The 21,287-nt window shown below is 37.3% G+C and overlaps 2 long non-coding RNA genes across 4 annotated transcripts in view; one reads left to right on the top strand and one right to left on the bottom strand.

Annotated features, from left to right (window-relative positions):
- LOC136872474 (uncharacterized) overlaps nt 1-15,152 on the top strand; it is a 76,356-nt gene extending 61,204 nt beyond the window's left edge. The window contains exons 3-4 of one of the 3 annotated variants that reach the window (XR_010859917.2): nt 14,144-14,410; nt 15,013-15,152. This is a non-coding gene — a long non-coding RNA (uncharacterized lncRNA). Of the gene's footprint in view, nt 1-14,143; nt 14,944-15,012 lie in introns of those variants that run through there. The other 2 variants (XR_010859918.2, XR_010859916.2) reach the window with 2 other exon arrangements.
- Nucleotides 15,153-15,760: 608 nt separating this feature from the next.
- The window catches only part of LOC136872473 (uncharacterized), a 190,478-nt gene continuing 184,951 nt past the window's right edge, over nt 15,761-21,287 (bottom strand). The window contains exon 6 of the long non-coding RNA XR_010859915.2: nt 15,761-15,878. This is a non-coding gene — a long non-coding RNA (uncharacterized lncRNA). The remainder of the gene's footprint in view (nt 15,879-21,287) is intronic.

Raw genomic sequence — 21,287 nt, 5'->3', positions numbered from 1 at the left:
TACACTACACCCTTTGTTCACAACTTAGCCAACAATGCAATATTTGAATATGAGGACCGACAATAATCAATAACAATACGACTGTTAACTATTACCGTGTAATCTCTTTAACTTTTTAAATGGAGGTTTACAGGCGTATCGTGTTTTTTTTTTTTATGTAGTAAATTATTACCTTCGCGATAGTTTGAACGGATATCTATACGAAATACCGGAGAAGTTGCTGAAGAAGTTACGGTACTATTCCTTATGATAACCTACCTTTGTAAGTATAACAAACGAACCTACAGATATTTACAAATATTTTTAAAGTTAATATTATTACCTAAAGTATTTCCTAAACCTAAAATCGAAACAAGGTACACCTAGCTAGCCTACTTAACCTAGAAAACGTAATTTACTGAAGACCAACTGAATTACTTGTTACAAAATTTAAATAAATGTCACAACTCCCAATTTCTACCAACAAGCACTAAACACCACTATATAAACAGCACTAAATGAATCAGATATACACAAAATTTAGCTATTTCAATAGGTTTTCACTACTTTATCACTACAATAATGCAAGAGCTCTCTCAACAGCCAACCTTTCTCAAGCGCATCCAACAATTACATCGTGAATGCTTAGCTGAAAAGCTGTCATTTCAATGATTAAATGGTGAATGTGAAATTCGAGGGTAAAGTCCTGCACATTAAGGAAAAGTTACAATAAAATGAGGTTAATGTCCGAAAAACAAGAAGAAATAGGGCTTACCCCAACGCCGGCATCCCGTAACGGGACGGAAGCAGGAGCGCGACCGCTCATACGGCTGGTCTGAACCAAAAGACACGGATCCAACCTTCGCTCCCACGAAGGAGCAGATGAGATCGAAAAGCCGGAAATGGTGCAACCACCAAGGTAACCAATCAGCAGTGGCGGCGCGTTCTGTATGTTCAGTGGTTCAGTGAACCCCCTAGAAATACGGTAGATAACTTTTAGTAAAATGGTTAATCAAGAGCCTATTACTTTAATTAGCTCATTATATTCGTGCACGTAGCGATGATTTTGACACCAACACTGGTTGCTCTCCGGAACCAGCGGAGAGGTTCAATTTCAGGACTACGGGTGCGGGGCTGTGGGGCGTAAGAAGGGTGCGTATGGCGAGGGGCTGAGAGGAGCGACGAAAACATAGCCCAGGAATCGCTGGCGAGTGGACCAGCGATAGACACGAGCAGCCCCGAAATTAGCCGAAGCACTGTCACAGCGCGCGGTTAAATTTTGTTGTAAGTGGTAGGTTTTCAAGGGATTTTAATTCCATGATTTTACGATTCTGAGGTAATTAACCGCAATGAGCCAGAATATTTTGGTAATTACGATTTGTATAGCATCAACAGGCGTGCGTAGTCTAAGTTTGTATAATTCATTAAACTTTTCATTAGTAATACGCGTTTTATGAAAAGTAAACAGCAAAGTACGTCAACACACAAATAACAGTAGTCTGCCTAACACACTCTTGAAGCAGTTATTCCTGCGCAAGCAACTCTTCAAAATCAGAAGGAATTGGATCAGCTTAAAGTAATTGCCCCTCATATTCTGTCTTTCATTCTTCATTGTTTGGTAACTTCTCCGAGCTGAAGCTGTGTGCCTGCAAAGAAAAGTCGCGTTGCCAATCAAGCAATTTTACATCTGTGTAAATAACAGATCAGATGTAAGGCTTTTGCTCTATTAACCACCGTTTCGTCTTAGGTCTGACACTAGACTCATCAGAGTGGGATGTGTCAGACCCTACCCACTGACGCTGGGGTGTATGCAGGTGAACTTATCAGAAGCCCATTATAAGAGGCACAGTCTGATAACTGCATATGGGAGATAAATCTCCACAATGGAATTATTGCCCGCCTTGCAATTCCGAATGGAAAATTCTAAGTTCCCATGGAGGGAATTAAGATATTTTTCACCAATAGAGCTTCACCTGCATACACCCCAGTGTCAGTAGGTAGGGTCTGACACATCCCACTCTGATGAGTCTAGTGTCAGACCTAAGACGAAACGCTGGTTAATAGAGCAAACGCCTGAAAAGCCTTACATCTGATCTGTTTGTGACAAGCTCTATTGGTGAAAAATATCTAATTCCCTCCATGGGAACTTAGAATTTTCCATCTGTGTAAATATCAAGTAACAATAAATATGAACATGTTATTTTCCACAGCAGTGAACCCCCAGACGTTTCATCCACGCACCGCTACTGCCAATCTGGGTATGGAATTTACTCCCGGCTTTCACATTCACCAATTATGTTATTTTGACCAATGAAAGTTGGCTATTTCTCACTGATATAGAAGTCTTCTTTGCAACAGGAAGCAACTGGAAATGTGCTTCTAAAAATAGCATGAGTACTACACCCTGTTTCATAAGTTAGATACATAATTTCAAAACTCACAGCTACATGATAATTTTTAAAACAAAATTTTTCCAAACATAGTTCTTCTAATGTTCATAAGTCCAAAAGCATAATTCTTCTAAAACAGATATCTTATACAAATAATTTGCTTTAAAACATTAAATGAATTTTCAACGCAATAATTGAAGAGGCTCTCATTTCCCCACTGTTGTCCCAACTCTGGTGCACCATAGTCTTTCAACACTGAAATTATTTGCAATTGGATGTCTCTTGTCTGGACACCTTTCTGGTACATTGTAGGTTATCATTTCTGTGTTGACGTTTAACTAAGATAGTTTGAGGGATGCTCCACCATTCAACACATTGTCAAATATATTAATTTATAAGACCGGTTTCGACTCCCTTGGAGTCGTCAGTTCTTGTTGAAAATCAAATCAAGGGGAATCTGATAACAATCATCATAATAAAAGTTGTATACCTAAAGGCGATTGCCTGAAAACATCAATGGGTTGCAAAACATAGCCTTGAAATGTAATGTACACATGGTAAGCAGTACTAGGAATTTTAAAAGTTCTTAGTTCTGGTTTAAACTGTTTTGTGTGTTCATGGAGCACAGAACACTGGAAACATATGCATTGGTTGAAAATGTACACAAATGTAGGATGCTAAAGTTTATTTTGTCACCTATTCAATACATATAAATTTTACATTTAGGAATTTATTATTAATTCCGCTTGAGACATGTTTCGCCCTTCATTGAGAGCATCATCAGTCAAATTACCTCAAGGCAAAAATCAGGTACCTGATTAGTATTTAACATGCACAAATTAATACACATTACAATGGGAAAATTAAGTACGAGAAACTCTTGAACAATGGTGATGGTTAAACAATATAAGTTTAAAGAATAAGAAGTTGGCACCAATGCTTAAAATTACTGGGTAATTATAGTAGAGTTCACCCTGTGATTATTAACTAAGATTAAACCACTCTGCATATTTCTGATATGTCGATGCTACAATCATCTACCAACGATTAAAGCAACGGGATGCACTTGGTAATATACTTTTTTATATCCTTGCTCACCAAGCTGCTCTCTTGTAAATATGTATATAAACTGTAAATTCTCAACTGTTCAATTGGATAATGTAAATTTACTGTATAGTTACCAACCATTGGCAGTAATTTTTGTTAAAAACATTGACGCCGAGCACTATACCCTTTCCCCCTGACTGTTATACTGTCAGAGATGCCAACTATTACGATTCAATCGTAATAATTACGAATTGCCCATCATAATTACGCCTTTACGAATCACACACCACAAATTACGATTTTTTGTTGATTTTTAAATCTAAGTGTATGAAGTGTTCAAAAGGATACACAAGGCGGCGTGAATTCTCAGAATATTATCTTTGGATTTCTCAGAAATGATTTATCCCCCTTTCCTGTCCCTCGTTTAAGAATATTTCGACCGTCCTATCGCCTTGTCTTCATGTATACTGAAAACCCTCGAGCGTATGATTAAACTTCGACTCGAATGGTGGCTAGAATTTCACAATCTTCTACCACGAACTCAGAATGGTTTTCGAAAAGGAAGAAGTACCTATGATAGTCATGCACTGCTCACTACGGACATATATGACATTTGCTTCGAACAGTTATATGCTTGCCCTTTTTCTGGATATTTCTGCTGCATACGACAATGTTGATATCTCAAGATTATTATCTAAATTGATGGACCTCGGCCTTCCTCATCCGCTCATCAAGGGCATTTACAATCTTCTACACACCAGATGGATATATGTGCGTTATCATGACAAACTACTTGGCCCACGGAAAGTCTCACAAGGTCTGCCTCAAGGTGCTGTGCTTAGTCCCCTGCTCTACACCATTTACACCAGTGATCTAGAGACCATATTTTCACCCAGGATTAAAATATTACAATATGCTGACGATGTGTGTGCATATACTAGTGCAAGCTCTCTCCAGACTGTAGAAGCCCACATGGCTTTAGCTGTATATCAATTAGACCATTGGCTTCTTGAAAATAATTTATCCCTATCGCCTTCCAAGTCTCAAGTAGTGATATTTACGCGAAAATACCTGAGAGTCCTACCCTTAACCTTGAACTTGGGTCCATACAACATCAGAGTCAAACCTCAGGCAAGGTTTTTAGGTCTCGCATATGACACTCGACTGACATGGTCGCCACATATATCTGAGCTTACACCAAAACTGGAAAGATCTATGAATATTCTTCGTGCTCTCACCCGAACATGGTGGGGGGCTGATCCCTGTGTTCTCCTTCTCCTATATCGCAGTTTGATCCGATCCAAAATGGATTATGGGAGTATGTTTTATCATAACGGAAGCAAAATCGCTTTGCGCAAGCTGGACAGAATACAATATAGCTGTGTCAGAACCTGCATTGGAGCAATGGCTTCGACCCCAACAAATGCGTTGTTACTAGAGTGCGTCGAACCTCCTCTTGCTGTACGTCGACAATATTTAGCAGACAAATTTGTATTATCCAGGATGTACAACAATGAACCACCAATCTGCAGCAGTCTGGATGATTTAGAAACAGTTATGAGAGAACACGGACACCGAAAATGGATGAAAAATATATGCCTTCTGAACAGTCTTCAGTTTCTACGCCCCATACTTCCATCGTCAACACCCCACAAGTCTTGCCTTGCTTTTGAGATTCCGTACTCCTACTTATTGTTTTCTGTTCCAATACATCTTTTTACAACAGACTTACTTCCTCTAACCACAGTTCAGTCTTACTTTGTGGAATATACTCAAAGACAGTGGCCCAATGCTCTTCAAATCTTCACTGATGGCTCAAAAATACCCTCACCACCTGCAGTGGGATGCGCTTTTTACTGTCCCGCAACTGAAGAATCTCGTTTATTCACTTTACCAAATAACTGGTCTATTTTTACAGCAGAAGCTGTCGCTATTTCCGAAGCTCTAGCATACAGTTTAAGAGTTAAACCTTCTGCAGTTCTTATAATTACTGACTCTCTGTGTCTTGAAGACTTTACAGTCACCTGCCACATACAAACTAACGGTTCATCAAATTCAGATCATTCAGAGAATTCGACAACTTACTCGTCTCAATATTGCTGTACACTTTCTTTGGATACCTAGTCATAAAGGTATCAAACACGAGTATGTTGACCGGCTCGCTAGAGCAGCAACGCATTTGGGCGAACGGCTAGATTCACCAGTGTCTATTCGAGACTACGTGCCACGTATCAAGCAGCGTTCCTGGACGCAAATTGAAGAAGAATGGTATATTACAAAAGGGCAACGGGGAAAACAATACGCTGCAGTCCAACCATACCCTCCTCACTCACCTTGGTTCTCCAAATGGAATGCTTGTCGCCGATACATCACTTCTCTTATTCGCATGAGGTTCAACCACGGCAGTTTTGCAAATCATCTCTATTGGATAGGAGTCCTAAACTCGCCCTACTGTTCCTGTGACCGCCAAGCAATCGCTGACCTCAACCACATCTTCTCGTGCCATCTTTATAATGTACAGCAGGAAAAATTTATAACAACTTTACTTTCATTGAACTTCCAACTACCACTCAACATCCAGTGCATTTTATCATCCCAACAACCAGAAGCGTATAATGCAATCGCCATATTCTTAAAAGATACCGATTTAAGATTATAAAGTTTGATGTGATACTACTTCAGAAAAACTACGTAAACATACTACAGTTGCAGTGTCCCAATTTGTTCTATTTTTTTTCTCTTCGTATGTGTGTGCGCGCATTCTGTACGGGCTCGGAACGTAATACCATTATAATACTATGGAAGATTCATAGGTGTATATGTATTCTAAGTGTATATTTAATGTATATGCTTTGTTATCTAATGTATATCTAGCTGGCTGTTTGGTCTGGCACCTAAAGCCAATAAATTAATTAAAAAAATAAAATAAAAAGAATATTTCGAGTTTTCACGCGCCGAACGCAGTGTGTGCTTCCTGTACCGGAAATTTAGGCACCTGTGAAGTGGCATATCTTGCGGAGTTGTTGTCCTTGTTCGTCACATGATCAGACTTCCATGCAAGTATGAGAGTTCTTTTGTCTTTGGCGGTAAAGTGGCGACAAACTCCGTTTAATTGTGAATACTGTTTGGGTGACTGTTGAAGAAGTATTTATTGCGATTTTGGTTGCCAAATTTACATATATTGCTCTTCTAGGATATATGCTAATCGTGTTATGAAATGCGAAAGGTTTGAAATAATGAAGGGATTTCTTGTGCAGGAAAATACGTGTGATTACGTTACCGTGACTAGTGACGCTAGTAATAAATATAGTTGAAAATTTAGGGAGGTATACTCGGAAGAATGGCCCAGTTTAATGCGCTCCTCAAAATCTCATTCACGCGTGTTTTGTAGTGTGTGGAGCCGCGATGTTTCGGATGCGCATGACGAAGATGAACAAGACTGAATTTCGTGCTAATATGAACTCCGAACTGTTAAGTGCTCTGTTAGTGCAGAGGATGCACATGATATGAAAAGAAAAAGCATGTTACTAGTGTACGTTTACCAAACAGTAACTACAAGCTTTAAATGATACGTAAGTTAGTAAGATCACGATTTAAAAAAATATATATATCTACGACCGCCCCCCTCCCCCCCCCCCCCCCCCCCGCGTGCCCTAACAGCTGCATTACGAATTACCTTTTTTGAAAGTTGGCATCTCTGTACTGTAAATAATTTTATAAACTTTATAATTTCCTATGAGTGCATCAATTATTCTGCAGAGCACCACTGCTGAACTCTGCTATAATTACCCAGTAATTTTAAGCATTGGTGCCGACTTCTTATTCTTTAAACTTATATTGTTTAACCATCACCATTGTACAAGAGTTTCTCGTACTTAATTTTCCCATTGTAATGTGTATTAATTTGTGCATGTTAAATACTAAACAGGTACCTGATTTTTGCCTTGAGGAGGTAATTTGACTGATGCCCTCAATGAATGGTGAAACATGTCTCAAGTGGAATTAATAATAAATTCCTAAATGTAAAATTTATATGTATTGAATAGGTGACAAAATAAACCATTTAGCATCCTACATTCAGTATCTTCAATACGGACAATGATTATCACTTGCAATGTACACAAATACGACATGAAACACTTATAACTATATGGAACACATGGTGCTTCAAGAATCTTCTTGGGTTTGATAGTCTTGTTTCTATCTGATCAAATTGGATGAAACATATATACATTAAAATGAAATGTAAAAAGACAAACTACTTGGCATTTAAAAGGTTCTTTGTTTTGGTTTAAAAATTGTCAAGTAGTTTGTCTTTTTTACATTTCATTTCAATGTATGTATGTTTCATCCAGTTTAATCAGATAGAAACAAGACTCAAACCCAAGAACATTCTTGAAGTGCCATGTGTTCCATATAGTTATAAGTGTTTCATGTCATATTTGTGTATATTTTCAACCAGTGTTCCGTGCTCCATGAACACACAACAGTTTAAGCCAGAACTAAGAACTTTTGAAGTTCCAAGTACTGCTTACCATGTATATGTTAAATTTTCAGGCAATTGCCTTTAGGTATATAATTTTTTTATTATGATGGTTATCAGATTCCCCTTGATTTGATTTTCAACAAGAACTGAAGACTCCCAAGGGAGTCAACCGGTCTTCTTATAAATTAATATATTTTACAATGTGTTGAATGGTGGAACATCCCTCAAACTCTTATTTCTGGTACAGATGATAAACCTGGCATGCATTTTTCCTTGCTTCCCTATAACTGTCTGCCTGTGGTTAGTGGTTAGTGTGATTAGCTGCCACCTATGGAGGCCCAGGGTGGTTCGCAATTCTGTCACAAAACTTGAAAAGTGGTACGAGGGCTGGAATGGGGTCCGTTCAGCCTCCTGAGGTCAAGAGTAGAGGGGGGGGGTTAGATTCTCTCAGCTATTCTTGAAGTGATTTTCAGTGTTCTTCTCCTCGGGCAAATGCCGGGATGGTACCTAAGGCCACGGCTGATTCCTTCCCTGTTCCTTCCAATCTTCCCATCCCCCACAAGTCCCTGTTCAGCATAACATATGAGGCTGCCTGGGTGAGGTACTGGTCCTCCTTCGCAGTTACCCCCGACCCAATGTCTCGTGTTCCAGGATCTTGATGCAGTAGAGGTGGGATCCCTTGCTGAGTCTGGGGGGCAAAACCAACCCTGCAATGGAACTGATCAAATAGAAAAACCCATAGATAAGGAGAATGTCCACGTATTTATCTGTGGAAAACGTGAATGATTGAAGTGACTCATTCAAGCCGTATAGCAGTGCAGCGCACAATATTAAAAGCAGTGTTCTACTGTTTGCATGTGGCACACACTAGCCTGTGCCAAAGTATTAAAACATCATACTGATGAAAAAATTTCAATGGTTTAGGTTTTGAACTATTAATATGTTCTACAAATTGCCAGGGTAGCATCTAACTCCATGCACTGTGCGTGGGTGTGAGTGCATGCATTCACGTATTAAGAATAGACTACAGTACAGTATTTAATATGCTCTTCACATAACTGTAAACCCTTTTTAAGCATTAATTTCGTGCTTTGCTTCACCCGTTCACTAGGCATGAAGAAATAACATAGCAGGCTGACATAGATAAATGATTTAAATGATGTAGTGCTTTTCGAATGGACTATCGGGTAGTCATAATCGCTTGCATGCTGAGTTCAGTATTAGTATTTACCACAAGTTCAGAAATATCAAAGGTCTACAGAAAAAGGGTGCCGATATAGAAATATTGACCTTAAGTTTTCACAAGTTTGTTGGGCTGCATAAAACATCAGTAGGTGCAAGAGAATCAGCTGGTATTCTTTTGAGTCTCTACTGTACATGTTTGAAAATAATTTGAGCTAAACTGTTGTAACGGTGAATTTTTAATTAGACTGCTGGATTTTCTTGGTGCTCTCACTGTCCATTAGGTAAAGCAGGACTCGTATATTCAACGACACTGAACAATTTGTTGGAGCTGATGTGGGCATGGACTCTGTGAGCTTTCCTTGTCTAAGGCAATTGCCTCACATGCATCCAATGTAATGCCCCACAAAGCATTATGTGAAAGTGGGGGAGGGTGTGGCTAGTGTTTCTTTATGGTGTTATCACCTTCCCCACATGTGGTTAATGGGCTGGCCTGGAGCTTGAAGGACCCAACTGATAATTTCAATTGAGTCCTGCTCAAAAAGTGAGCCCTGAACACGCGACTGCTCATGTGGATTGCCTTAACTGGATGGTACTTTCACTAACAACCATAATATTGTGCAGAATGTCCCAATATTGGTCTGATGCAAGACTTCTCTATCCAATGAAGCACTTGGATGATATCTGCCTCCAGACAGATATGCAGCTGACATGTCAACATACTGCTATATCTTGTCATTGGGTTCTCTGTAGCCTGTAAGCATGAACTGGCCTAATCTCTGCTGAACTGAAAGAAGCCTTTCAGATCATATGATCCTAATTAACTCCATCTTACTCTTTGTTGGCAGCTTCTCTGCAATGGAGTTTGGTTTCTCATAGTTAATGGACAGAGTAGAGCTCATGCAGGAAACCAATTTTCCTGGATCTCCATACAGAGTTTAAGAACAGGTTTTCCTGTGAAGTTCTAACCTGTTTTCTTCCCTAGTAAAAAAACTGCTGGAAGACTTCCACTGGTGTATGTCTCTGAGCAGCCCTGGGTGAAACTCCACACTAAATCTCTGCCTCATGAATGTTAAAATTGTTGCTCTCTTGAGTGAATGTGTCATGTCAGAATGGAATCTCCAACTTGGTGTGTTTGTTGCCTGACTTCATATAGGAACAATAAAAAATATTTCATGCTGGGATTTTGACCTAAGCTGTTATGATGATCATGAATTTTGTATCTTACAGCTGACCATTCACTATGTGGGAGTGTGCTGTAAGTGCATGTCTTGAGAGGGACAGACTGATGCAATGAGTATGAACTATGGGCTGTGTTGCAAAACTTGTCCATTTGACTATGAAGTGGAACATACATTACATTCATTATGTTTGTTACATTAAGAAATAAAATTTGAACTTTTTTTTTAAATCTTTGAGATGTGACAATTTTGTTAATTTGTAGAAAGCTGCCTGCCTGGCCATGATAAAGGTGTGAAGTCTATGGTCTGGCACTGTGGTTCAAAAACATTTAATCATCAGAATGTTGGCTGGCAGGGTAGAGGGGGTTGTGCTATACAATATTTAATCATTAGATTGTGTGCCAAAAGCTTGGATTAAATTCCAAACCTCTGCAGTGTTCATGGAGTGAAGGCATAAGATTCTGTTCGCAATTTGTCCATTGGAAGGGGGTGTAAAGCCTTGAGCAGATATCTTGGTGGTGTTTGGTGGGAGTAGGCTATATGCTGGCATTGGGTTTTACCCTTTCTCTTCCTGTCACATTTATTTCGTGTCAGAGTGTTGAGAAACTTAAAAATATAAATAAGGTATTATATACAAATAAAACAAAATACATTTTATGTCACAAAACATGTTTCACACAATGCCCAGAAATGGGCAACAGAAATTCCCTCTTCAGTGGCTTGAATCAAGTCTTGAAGTGTACAACGAACAAGGCAGGACTGACAGTCATACAGGTGTTGGGTAGTTTGTTGCTCCCCACAATTGCAGAAGTCTGACTGATCTTTCAGATAACCCCATTTTTTAAGGTTATCCTTGGATTTACCTACTCCACTCAAACGATTAAGTGCCTTCCAGGTTGTCCATTCCAAATGATGACCAGGGGGTGGAGATTCAGAAGGCACCATCCAATCAGAAAGATGCTCCATTTTTGCTCGCCACATATCACAACGTGCTGTTCTTGCTGGTTTATCCAGAGCCTTGGAGACATTGAGGAAACTTTTCCTGGACTTCAGTCTTCTGGGTGGAGGTCGATGTCCAAATAACGGGTGGTTGCTTGTGAGATCCCCCTTCGACCTCTCTTGCCTTCCAAACACTTCTTGCCGAATGTCTGGAGGAGAAATACCAGCCAAGCAGTAGAGTTTGTCAGTGGGAGTAGATTTCAGGAAGGGCATCTGGCTATGGCTTGTTTCAGATGTGATCCTGCAGAGGAAGGGGCAAGGGTTGGACATGTAATCTGTGACAGCTGTTTCAAAACAGAATTATTTTATTATGAAACATCTATATATTCATCTGATTTATATCTGAAGCCATTTCTTTTCAGTTTTGACTTGGTTAATTTAAAACTGTTCAGTTATTAAGTATGCTGAAAGTAATTTTGAGTAACAAATTTATAAACCACCTAAAAACATGGTACCATATACTATTATATTTGAAAAAGAAACAACTCAATTTAGAATGACATGTTTAGTTTTTGAAACATCAGATTCTGTATTTAGAAATCTATAAATATTTTTCAAGAATGAAACACTTCATTCTATATTGAGTTTTTTCCTTCAAGAATAACACTTTACTATGTTTCCTGGTTCAGGTACTTTAGAAATTTACTACTCAAAATTAGTTTTGGCAGACTGAAGAAGCTAAGTTATAAATTATTCATCTGATTGTCAATTGTAGCTCTTAAAATGGAATAATGCAATGTAAAATCACACTCATAAAAATTATCAAACAATTTTTGTGTAATTTTTAGATTGTGAAAGGTTGTTTTGAAATCTATTGAATACTAAGAGGAAGAGGAAGGAGACGATATCAGTTATTAGACAGCATTAGAAAAAGAAAGGAAGATTATGCAGAAGTGAAGAAAAGGGCACAAGATCGAGAGATATGGAGGTCACAGCCATGATTGGACCTGCTGAATTGTAGAATAACTGATGATGATGATGAAAATTAATATATTAACAAGTTTCATGTATAACATGTATTAAAATAAAGTACTTCTCTGAAACTTCTAAAACTGATTTTCAGGTCGTACGTCAAAAATCGTTATAAAATAATAGACTTCAATATCAACAGTTTACCAGGCGAGTTGGCTGTGCGGTTAGCAGCACACAGCTGTGAGTTTGCATCGGGGAGATAGCGGTTTCGAACCCCACTGTCGGCAGCCCTGAAGATGGTTTTCTGTGGTTTCCCATTTTCACACTGTACTGGGAGGTACGCCTCTACGCCGCACATTTAAATCTTGCGCCTTAAAGAACTCGCCTACAGGAGAAACTGTGTACCTGAAACTGGACCAACTTATAAATTTTTACTGAAGATGGCTCCACTAAACTTTATTGTGAACTGTGTGAATTTCTACTTGTTTTTGTTTTCCATTCATCAAGAAGCCTGAACATTCTCTCATAGTTTTCACTACTAACAAACTTTGATCACTCACCCTGGTGTGAAGTGAAGGAACCCTTGTCTTTTGGTTGGCAATATTTATCTTTTATTTCTGCCAGTTTTGAATTTAGCCAATCAAGAATTTCTGTAATTTAATTTTCAACCAATCCCATATTTCTTCTTGGATTTTGAGTGTAACTTTTGATTTTAACCAATAAAACTCTGTGGGCGTCTCAATTATTAATGAAAGGTCTCGAACTTTCCCCGAGGGTTTATAAATTGCGAATTTTCACGTCTCCTGGCCATTTGATGAACATCCAAGTGTGTGTGTCGTGAAGTGGGTGGGAGGCGCCTCTTTCATCCATCAGCAGTTCTTCAGCAAGGTATGGCCACTTATCATCTCTTTTGCTTGCTCTGCAGTTTAACCTGAGGGAAAGGTTAGAAACTTTATTATGTAACCAACTTCTTAAAATGTAATTCTCTGTTTGGCTCATGTAAAAATTTCATAAATCTCTAACAGTAATCAGGGGATAGAGAGTGATATACCCTCTCAAGCTCCCCTTCATCTTGGTTTGAGGTACCACATTTGTTTGTGCAATGTAGTAAAGTGATTTCTATCTGTGTTACCTCAGTAGATTGGGATTAGCCCCTGTGTTGTTGGCCAAGTGCCCTATGTGTTTTTAAAATTTTTTGTGGAGCTCAATCTCCAACTCCATTCCTGTTGTACTCGGGCTGTTTATTGAACCTGTTCTTTTTTACTAAGGCCCTGTAGGTTGGGTACTAGATACCCCTGTGTAATATGATGGCTATTTGTAAATAGCGCCTTGTAAGGCCAGAGATTATTTGGTTTTCATATGGTGTTGCCTGGAATAGGCTTAAGAACAGAGTGTGTGAGCTCTTTTTCAAGTGTTGTAAAATTCCCTCTGGGAGGCCTGATATTGCAATTTTGGGAGAAAGTGCTCCAGGTATTAAGGGAGTTCTGCCCTTAAGTAAAATTATGATCTTTGAAAAGTTAAGTGTGTAGCTCAGGAATTAAGTGAGGGCTTGGAAGCCCAAGTTCTGTTTATACCATCAATCTTGTCCTTCCTGGACTTGTTTATTGCTACTGGTACCTGTTAGTGTTATTTGTTGCTTTCTTTTAGAGAAAAAAGGAAAATATAACCTTTGTTGAAGTTTTAAATTAACTTAGATTTTGTAGTTAGACCCATTCACCCTGGCACCTTCCTTCACCTCTGCTGGTCCATGGGTAACCCTGTAACACACACCAGGCAAATGCTGGGGCTGTACCTTAAGGCCATGGCTGCTTCCTTCCCACTCCTAGCCCTTTCCTATCCCATTGTCACCATAAGACCTGTGTCTGTGTGACGTAAAGCAACTGGCCAAAAAAAAAAAATAAAAAAAAAAAACAATTTTTGTAGGACAATCATTTTGACTTAAACACTGAGATTTTCCTTTGTTGCAGCCTGAGTGGAGAACTGCTGGTATGAGAATGTCCAATGATCTTTTAACTCCTGTACAGAAAGCTCTTGACGTCAAGGGTGCAATGATTCTGAAGATCAACATGGTGGCAAAGTGCTGAAAGTCAACTGAGGAACAAATACATCCTAGTAGAGTTGAATACTCTTTAAATCAAGAGCTGTTCTATGTTGCAGACACATATCAGTATCCTCACAAACTTCTGTGAACATGAGTGGTGCAGCAAGAAAACCTGGTGGACTGTTTTGTAAAGGTCATTGTTTTCTGAAATGTTACTGCTTGTGCAAATTTTACTTATTGATATAAGATGATCAAATCATGTATAAATGTCTGACACTTTCTTTAATAAACAAATTTGTATCAAATGTTCAATTTAGGTATATTGTTTCTAACATGTTTTTGTCATTTCCCCTTTTCCCAAGCTGCCATCAAACAGAAGTTATATATATTTTGTATGCAAAAGCTGTCCAAATTTTTGTTTAAGAAATTGGGACTTTATATGTTGGCCTAAAATTTGGAAAAAACAAATTTCTCTCAATTTCTTGAATAAAAACCATGAAAAAGATCAATAATTAGGAATGAGAAGGGTATTTATTAAATTGTAAAAAATTCTTTATTTAAAGCAAACAATACATAATTATATGGAAATTTACTAAACATTCAGCAATTTTGGCACAAAAAAAATGCTTAAGATTTTAAAATAAAGGACTTCTTTTAAACTTCTGAAATGAATTTTCAGGTCATAATTCAGAAATTGTTATAAAACAAGAGACTTCAATATCAAATTTTATACAATGAAACAAGTTTTGAAGGACAATTTTTAACTCCCATTCATTATTTGTTCCTTTGTTACAGCCTGAGGGGAAAACTGCTGGTATAAGAATGTCCAACACTGCTATAACTCCTGTACAGAAAGCTTTTGACATCAAGGGTGCAATGATTCTGAAGATCAGTATGGTGGCAAAGTGCTGAAAGTGTAACAAGGAACAGACATCCCAATGGTCCAGATATTAAAGTGGAGGGAATACTCTTTGGATCAAAAAAGATGTTCCATGCTGCAGACATATGGTCAGGGAAGTTTGCAAGGATACTGACAAGAGTGGTGTAGCAAGAAAACCTGGTGGAATGTATTGTAAAGGTCACAGTTTTCCAAAACCTCACTGTTTGTGAAATGAAAATTTAGTTTGCTTGTGTATATTTTATTTAATGAATAATATAAACTGTTAAGTATCAGAGTATACTTGAATCAAGTTACAGCTGATGAAACTGATAACAGGATGTATAAATGTCTTAACATTTTCTTGAATAAACAAGTTTTTATAAAATGTTCTATTTCTTCATCAGTTTAGTTTATAAAAACCTTTCTATGTTTCTCCTTCTCCCTAGCTGCCATCAAAAAAACTTAGAGATATATATGCTTACTACCTGTCCAAATTTTTGTATCAAGAAATTTGGACTTGGTTTTTTTTTTCCTTCAATTTTTAGGCCTATAGATTTTTCAAATTAAACAAATTTGTACAGAAAACATGAATAAATCATACTTGAAAGTTGTAAAAAACAAAATTTCTTTATTTTAACAAGAAAATACATTTTTTTTTACAAATTTTAATAAAAATAAAGCAATTTATGCAGAAAAAGTGCCTAAAAATATACCCTAAGTCCAACACCTCATTTCAAGTGTCCAGTCCCAGCGTTGAAACTTTCAGGAATCACGGAGTGTCCTGTCCAAAAAAAGAAAAATAAGGAAAAAATTAAACTAATGGGGACAGACTAAAAAAAAAAAAACACATAAAAAACCACAAAAAAAAAAACACACCAAAACATTAATCTACAATATAAAAATAATTTTAGAAGCCTCCACCTTATCAATACAATATTTATTTACTATAATGCAGTAAATTAAGTACCAGTTTCGACCCCTATGGGGTCATCCTCAGCTGACACACATTAAATTGGTTTCAAAAGCATCACATGTAAGACGTTACACCTTCATACAACTGACCCAATTAAACCAAACATTAAAAAGTTGCTTATTAAAATAGTAAATGGATCTTTTTCTTTGGCTTAAAAAGTATTTGTTATGTAAGGCATATCACCTCATTGTGCCTAATCTATTAAACATCAAATGAAGTTTACACTTGTTTACACTAGTGTTTGTAAAATTGTTACATATTTACAGCATTTATCGTCTTTAAGAATATGTATACATAAAAAGTTTTAGACCCGATGTAACAGGCTGGTTAAAAATGGATGAAATGGTAAAAACAAATAAAGTGGGTCCAATTTTTTGTTCTAATTTGTACTGTTTGTTATTGCTGCACTGTACTTGTAAATTGGTAAGTACACGGTGTATATATGCTAAAGTTGAGGCTTATAATTGTTTTTCATTCGTTCCAATTTTCCTTGACTACATAGTTTCACAAATATTAACAATGACATGCAAATTCTGAATGCCAACCCTAAGAGCCCCTTGCTCAGTATACTGGAAGAATTCTACATAAACTAAGACCAATACGTCAACCAAAATTTAAACTTAAATGAAATCACAGAAAAAACCAACATTCTTTTCGATACAGTCATTCCCCTTCTAAAAAATTATTATTTGAAAAGAATTAAGAAACAACAACTCACACATACAAATGAACCGCTTAAAGACTTCCCCTACTCTAGTCCCGCTCCCTCCACAGGCGCTCCACCCATCCCTCCAAACCTCTCCTCCGCAGCCGCGAAGTACAGCCCCAGAATAACGCGTAACAGATCTCGACGTGCAGCCGTGCAGCGCACACAGTGCCAACACTCAATGTAAGTACTTTAACACACAACTCACATTTCACAGCCTATTACATGCCGTTTCTTATACAAATTATTTCTACTTACAGATATCATATTCTACAACATAAAAGAAGCCCTCACGCTATCACCAGAACAAATGTACATTGGCTAACATCGACATAATTTTAAACTTTACTTCAAGACGTACGGCATATCAAATGAAATTCAGTTCTTAATTCTTCACAACAACATCTGTATATCAAGATAACTTCATCACCTGCATACTAGCAGTAGTCAAGGAAAATTGGAACGAATGAAAAACAATTATAAGATTCAACTTTAGCATATATACACACCGTGTACTTACCAATTTACAAGTACAGTGCAGCAATAACAAACAGTACAAATTAGAACAAAAAATTGGACCCACTTTATTTGATTTTACCATTTCATCCATTTTTAACCGGCCTGTTACATCGGGTCTAAAACTTTTTATGTATACATATTCTTAAAGACGATAAATGCTTTAAATATGTAACAATTTTACAAACACTAGTGTAAACAAGTGTAAACTTCATTTGATGTTTAATAGATTAGGCACAATGAGGTGATATGCCTTACATAACAAATACATTTTAAGCCAAAGAAAAAGATCCATTTACTATTTTAATAAGCAACTTTTTAATGTTTGGTTTAATTGGATCAGTTGTATGAAGGTGTAATGTCTTACATGTGATGTTTTTGAAACCAATTTAATGTGTGCCAGCTGAGGATGACCCCATAGGGGTCGAAACCGGGACTGAATTTACTGCATTATAGTAAATAAATACTGTATTGATAAGGTGGAGGCTTCTAAAATTATTTTTATGTTGTAATAGCAATCAATACGGAAATGAAGCTAATAGATTATGAAACATTAATCTAGCAGCCACCTAAAATTCAGGATATTCTGTAAATCACTTTGCCTACAAGAACTACTCTGTACTGAAAAGATGCTATACATTCATCTAAAACACAAATTCAGCAATACATTTTTATTCCTTTCCAAAAACATGGCCTTGTTCAAGTAAATGAACAGTCATTTGAATACCTTCAAATATAACTGTTAACTTAGGTTTGGAAAGGCAGCACACTACCATCTAACACTGCAAGCCATTCCTATCAAGACCACTACAGTACTTATTTGATCACTTAAATTGCTTTACGTCCCACTAACTACTTTTACGGCTTTTGGAGACCCTGAGGTGCCGGAATTTACTCCCGCAGGAGTTCGTTTACATGCCAGTAAATCTACAGACACAAGGCTAACGGTATTTACCGGACTGAGCCAGGATCGAACCTGTCAAGTTGGGGTCAGAAGGCCAACGCCTCAACAGTATGAGCCACACAACCCAGCAACTAAACTATTAGCTGCTGACCTCTGATGCCCGGATTCAATTCCCAGTACTTTCAGATATTTAAGAACGGCAGGAGGGCTGGTATGTGGCTGAACTACTACATGCAGCCAGACTCCATTCGGGGTGTGCCTCAAAAGAGCTGCACCACCTCCGAATGAGGACACAGGTTTACTTACTGCAATACAACATAATGGCATCTAAAAAAAAAACTAATTCAGGTATTTTTTAATTCTCATTCTGAGTAATTTGGAGAAAGCAAGCTAGCTTAGTTCTTTATGGAATCCAAACCACAGAGAAGTAAGAAACTCTTATATTCATTAGCTTAGATTTAATATGCAGCTGGGGCTGATGACCTTCAATGTTAGACCCCTTAAAAAACAAGCAGCAGCAGCATCATCATCATCAATCTGCAGCTGCCTTGGTGACCAACAAGTGAGAATGTCGCCCACCTTCTTGACATTTAAAATCAGTTTTGGAATCTGATGTATCAAGATGACTCAGCCTTTGCCACCAACACTTGGGGTTTAACAGAATATGCTATTTCTGCCTGGCTGTGTGCCTTCACTGCCACTACATTATGAAGATCAAGCCCAGTAATTTGACATCTCTTCTAAGAGAAAATTCCCCATACCTTACAATCTGGTTAACGTCAATATAGACAAGAAGTTATAGTTTAAGAATCAGCACTACCCCATTCACGATACCAGTTAGGTATTAACCACATTTAGAGAAGTTTACAATGCTCGCCTAATCTACCCTAGTGAATTAATCTTCAGTTAGTGCAAATGAACAAGACCATGATTGGGAGAGAAAGCTAATGTATTGCACGACTATCTACTAGTTACTCATCAATGAGCAATGAAATTATTTTGAGACATGACTTCAATGGAGTTCTCATCGCTTGATGATTAGCAAATGCTTGTATGATGCAAGATGCCTACTCCTCATTCAATAAAATAATTCATTACCTGATACCCAATTATGTACAAATTCAAACTAACAATTTTGTGCATTGACAATAATTAGTCAAACAAAAATACATCTTAGAAATGTTCTATTGTGATTGATTTGCTCGGGATGAACAGAAACCTCTTATATTATTAATTAAAAACTTGAAACTATTTCTCTATATTTTTAAGATTTGGTATTTTCCACAGAATTACAAAACTGAGTCCATGTTAAAAATATAATGTATTGAGGTGAAAAAAGAAAGAAAAAAAAGCATTCTTCAACATGTCTTTGTAACTCATGCCCATGAATGAATTGAAACGAGGCATACTAATTGTGATTTTGAAAGACCACTAAGTCTCAGCCAAGAGCAACTTGCCTTGATATATATTTCAATGGCAAGCAATTACTCTCGAAGGACTTTCAAGAGATTTTGACTCCATTGTAGCTACGGGCTCAATAATTATTCTTATTAAGTAGCTTATATAAAAGTGTGATGTACAGAATACCCTGCTAATCACAATTATTGTACTTTTGGTGAAATCCATACAAAGTGTTGTTCCACTGTATCTCCAATGCATTCAGCCAGTTTTACTTGTACACAGGAAAGCATTAATCAGCTTCACACAGTGTGTGGATAGGAACTAAGCTGGATCTCATTAAATTCATTATCAACAAAACAACAGTTATCAAGAGTTTTTCATGTTTCTTAATTATTTTCTTCTACAGTGAATCTGATTCCTGCTACCGTGACTGACTGGCATTGCACGTGCAATGCTATGCACATCTCCTCACATTCCAGACAGTAAGCATTAATTATTAATAGCCTTCCTGTTGTCAGTACAAGAAACACTGATGCATCATAAAGATATTTTGTATTTCATACTTCCTTTTCTACTCGCAAGGATATGTAATCAACTGTGTTTATCCTAAGTTTATGTTTCTATCATCTTCCTAGCTTCCTGTGTCCTGATGAATGGCTCTGCGTGTAAATGATGGGTGCAGCACTTAGCTTCATCAAAGAAGACAGTTGCTACAATACAACAGACATGGCCAACTTTCTCATATCAATCAAGCACATTCCATAATTTTACACAGACTAATATACACTATAGTTATATTAAGTTTGGACTAGTGGTTTCAACTGAAGTCAGATGAATGCTAAGCATTATTTATTTTATTTTTTAACATTTTAAATAGTGCAACTATACACCTCAATTTTAAGTGTATCCGGATATATTAAGTCATGGAATTTCATGTTGGTTCTTCACTTTTTTGAATAGACTAAGCTTTCTTTCAAAACGATCCTGCAATTAAATTGTATTTGAATAGCTACATAAATATGGTGATATCACTGCCACTCTCCGACAACAGTCAGTTAACATTCCATTTCCAAAAGTGACTTTTTTCTTCATTTTTTAACTTTTAGGTTTGCTTTCCTCAGGATTCATAAGAGCTAGAGCAATCAAACTCTATGTACTTCTTTAAATGCCAAAACACAACAAGGGAAGCTTGCAAAAAGCATATTTTTCCTTTAAAATATCCCTTTGAAAGGCTCTTAACTATCGCTGTGGCGCATACTGCCCGCACGGCAAGAAAAAATATATAATTTAGGAGCTGTAACCTATCTTTGCAAAATCCAGACCAAGCTCTGTCATGAGAATAACATCTTTATAGGTAGTATGGCACTAATAACTACAATTATTTAATGTGTTATTAACTTGCACAAAAATAATTATGACTCCAAAAGAAATTAAAAATGCACCTGAAGTTGTGGCAGAAATTTGAATTTTTAAATCTGATATGTTGCTATCTGCATCTCTCTTGCAGAACTAAGGGAGACAGATAGCCGACATTAATCACGTATTTTGCTCTAGTTGCAAGCTTATCATTTTCTGTAATTACTGATAATATCAATATTACTGTGATCATAGCGACAGGATCTCCAGTTTTACATGGAATCTGAACCAAACCAAACCCCATGGCACTACAGCCCTTGAAGGGCCTTGGCCT

Source organism: Anabrus simplex, chromosome 4 (assembly GCF_040414725.1).
Source record: "Anabrus simplex isolate iqAnaSimp1 chromosome 4, ASM4041472v1, whole genome shotgun sequence".
Classification (NCBI taxonomy): Eukaryota; Metazoa; Arthropoda; class Insecta; order Orthoptera; family Tettigoniidae; genus Anabrus; species Anabrus simplex.
This window is presented reverse-complemented; position numbering and strand designations above follow the sequence as displayed.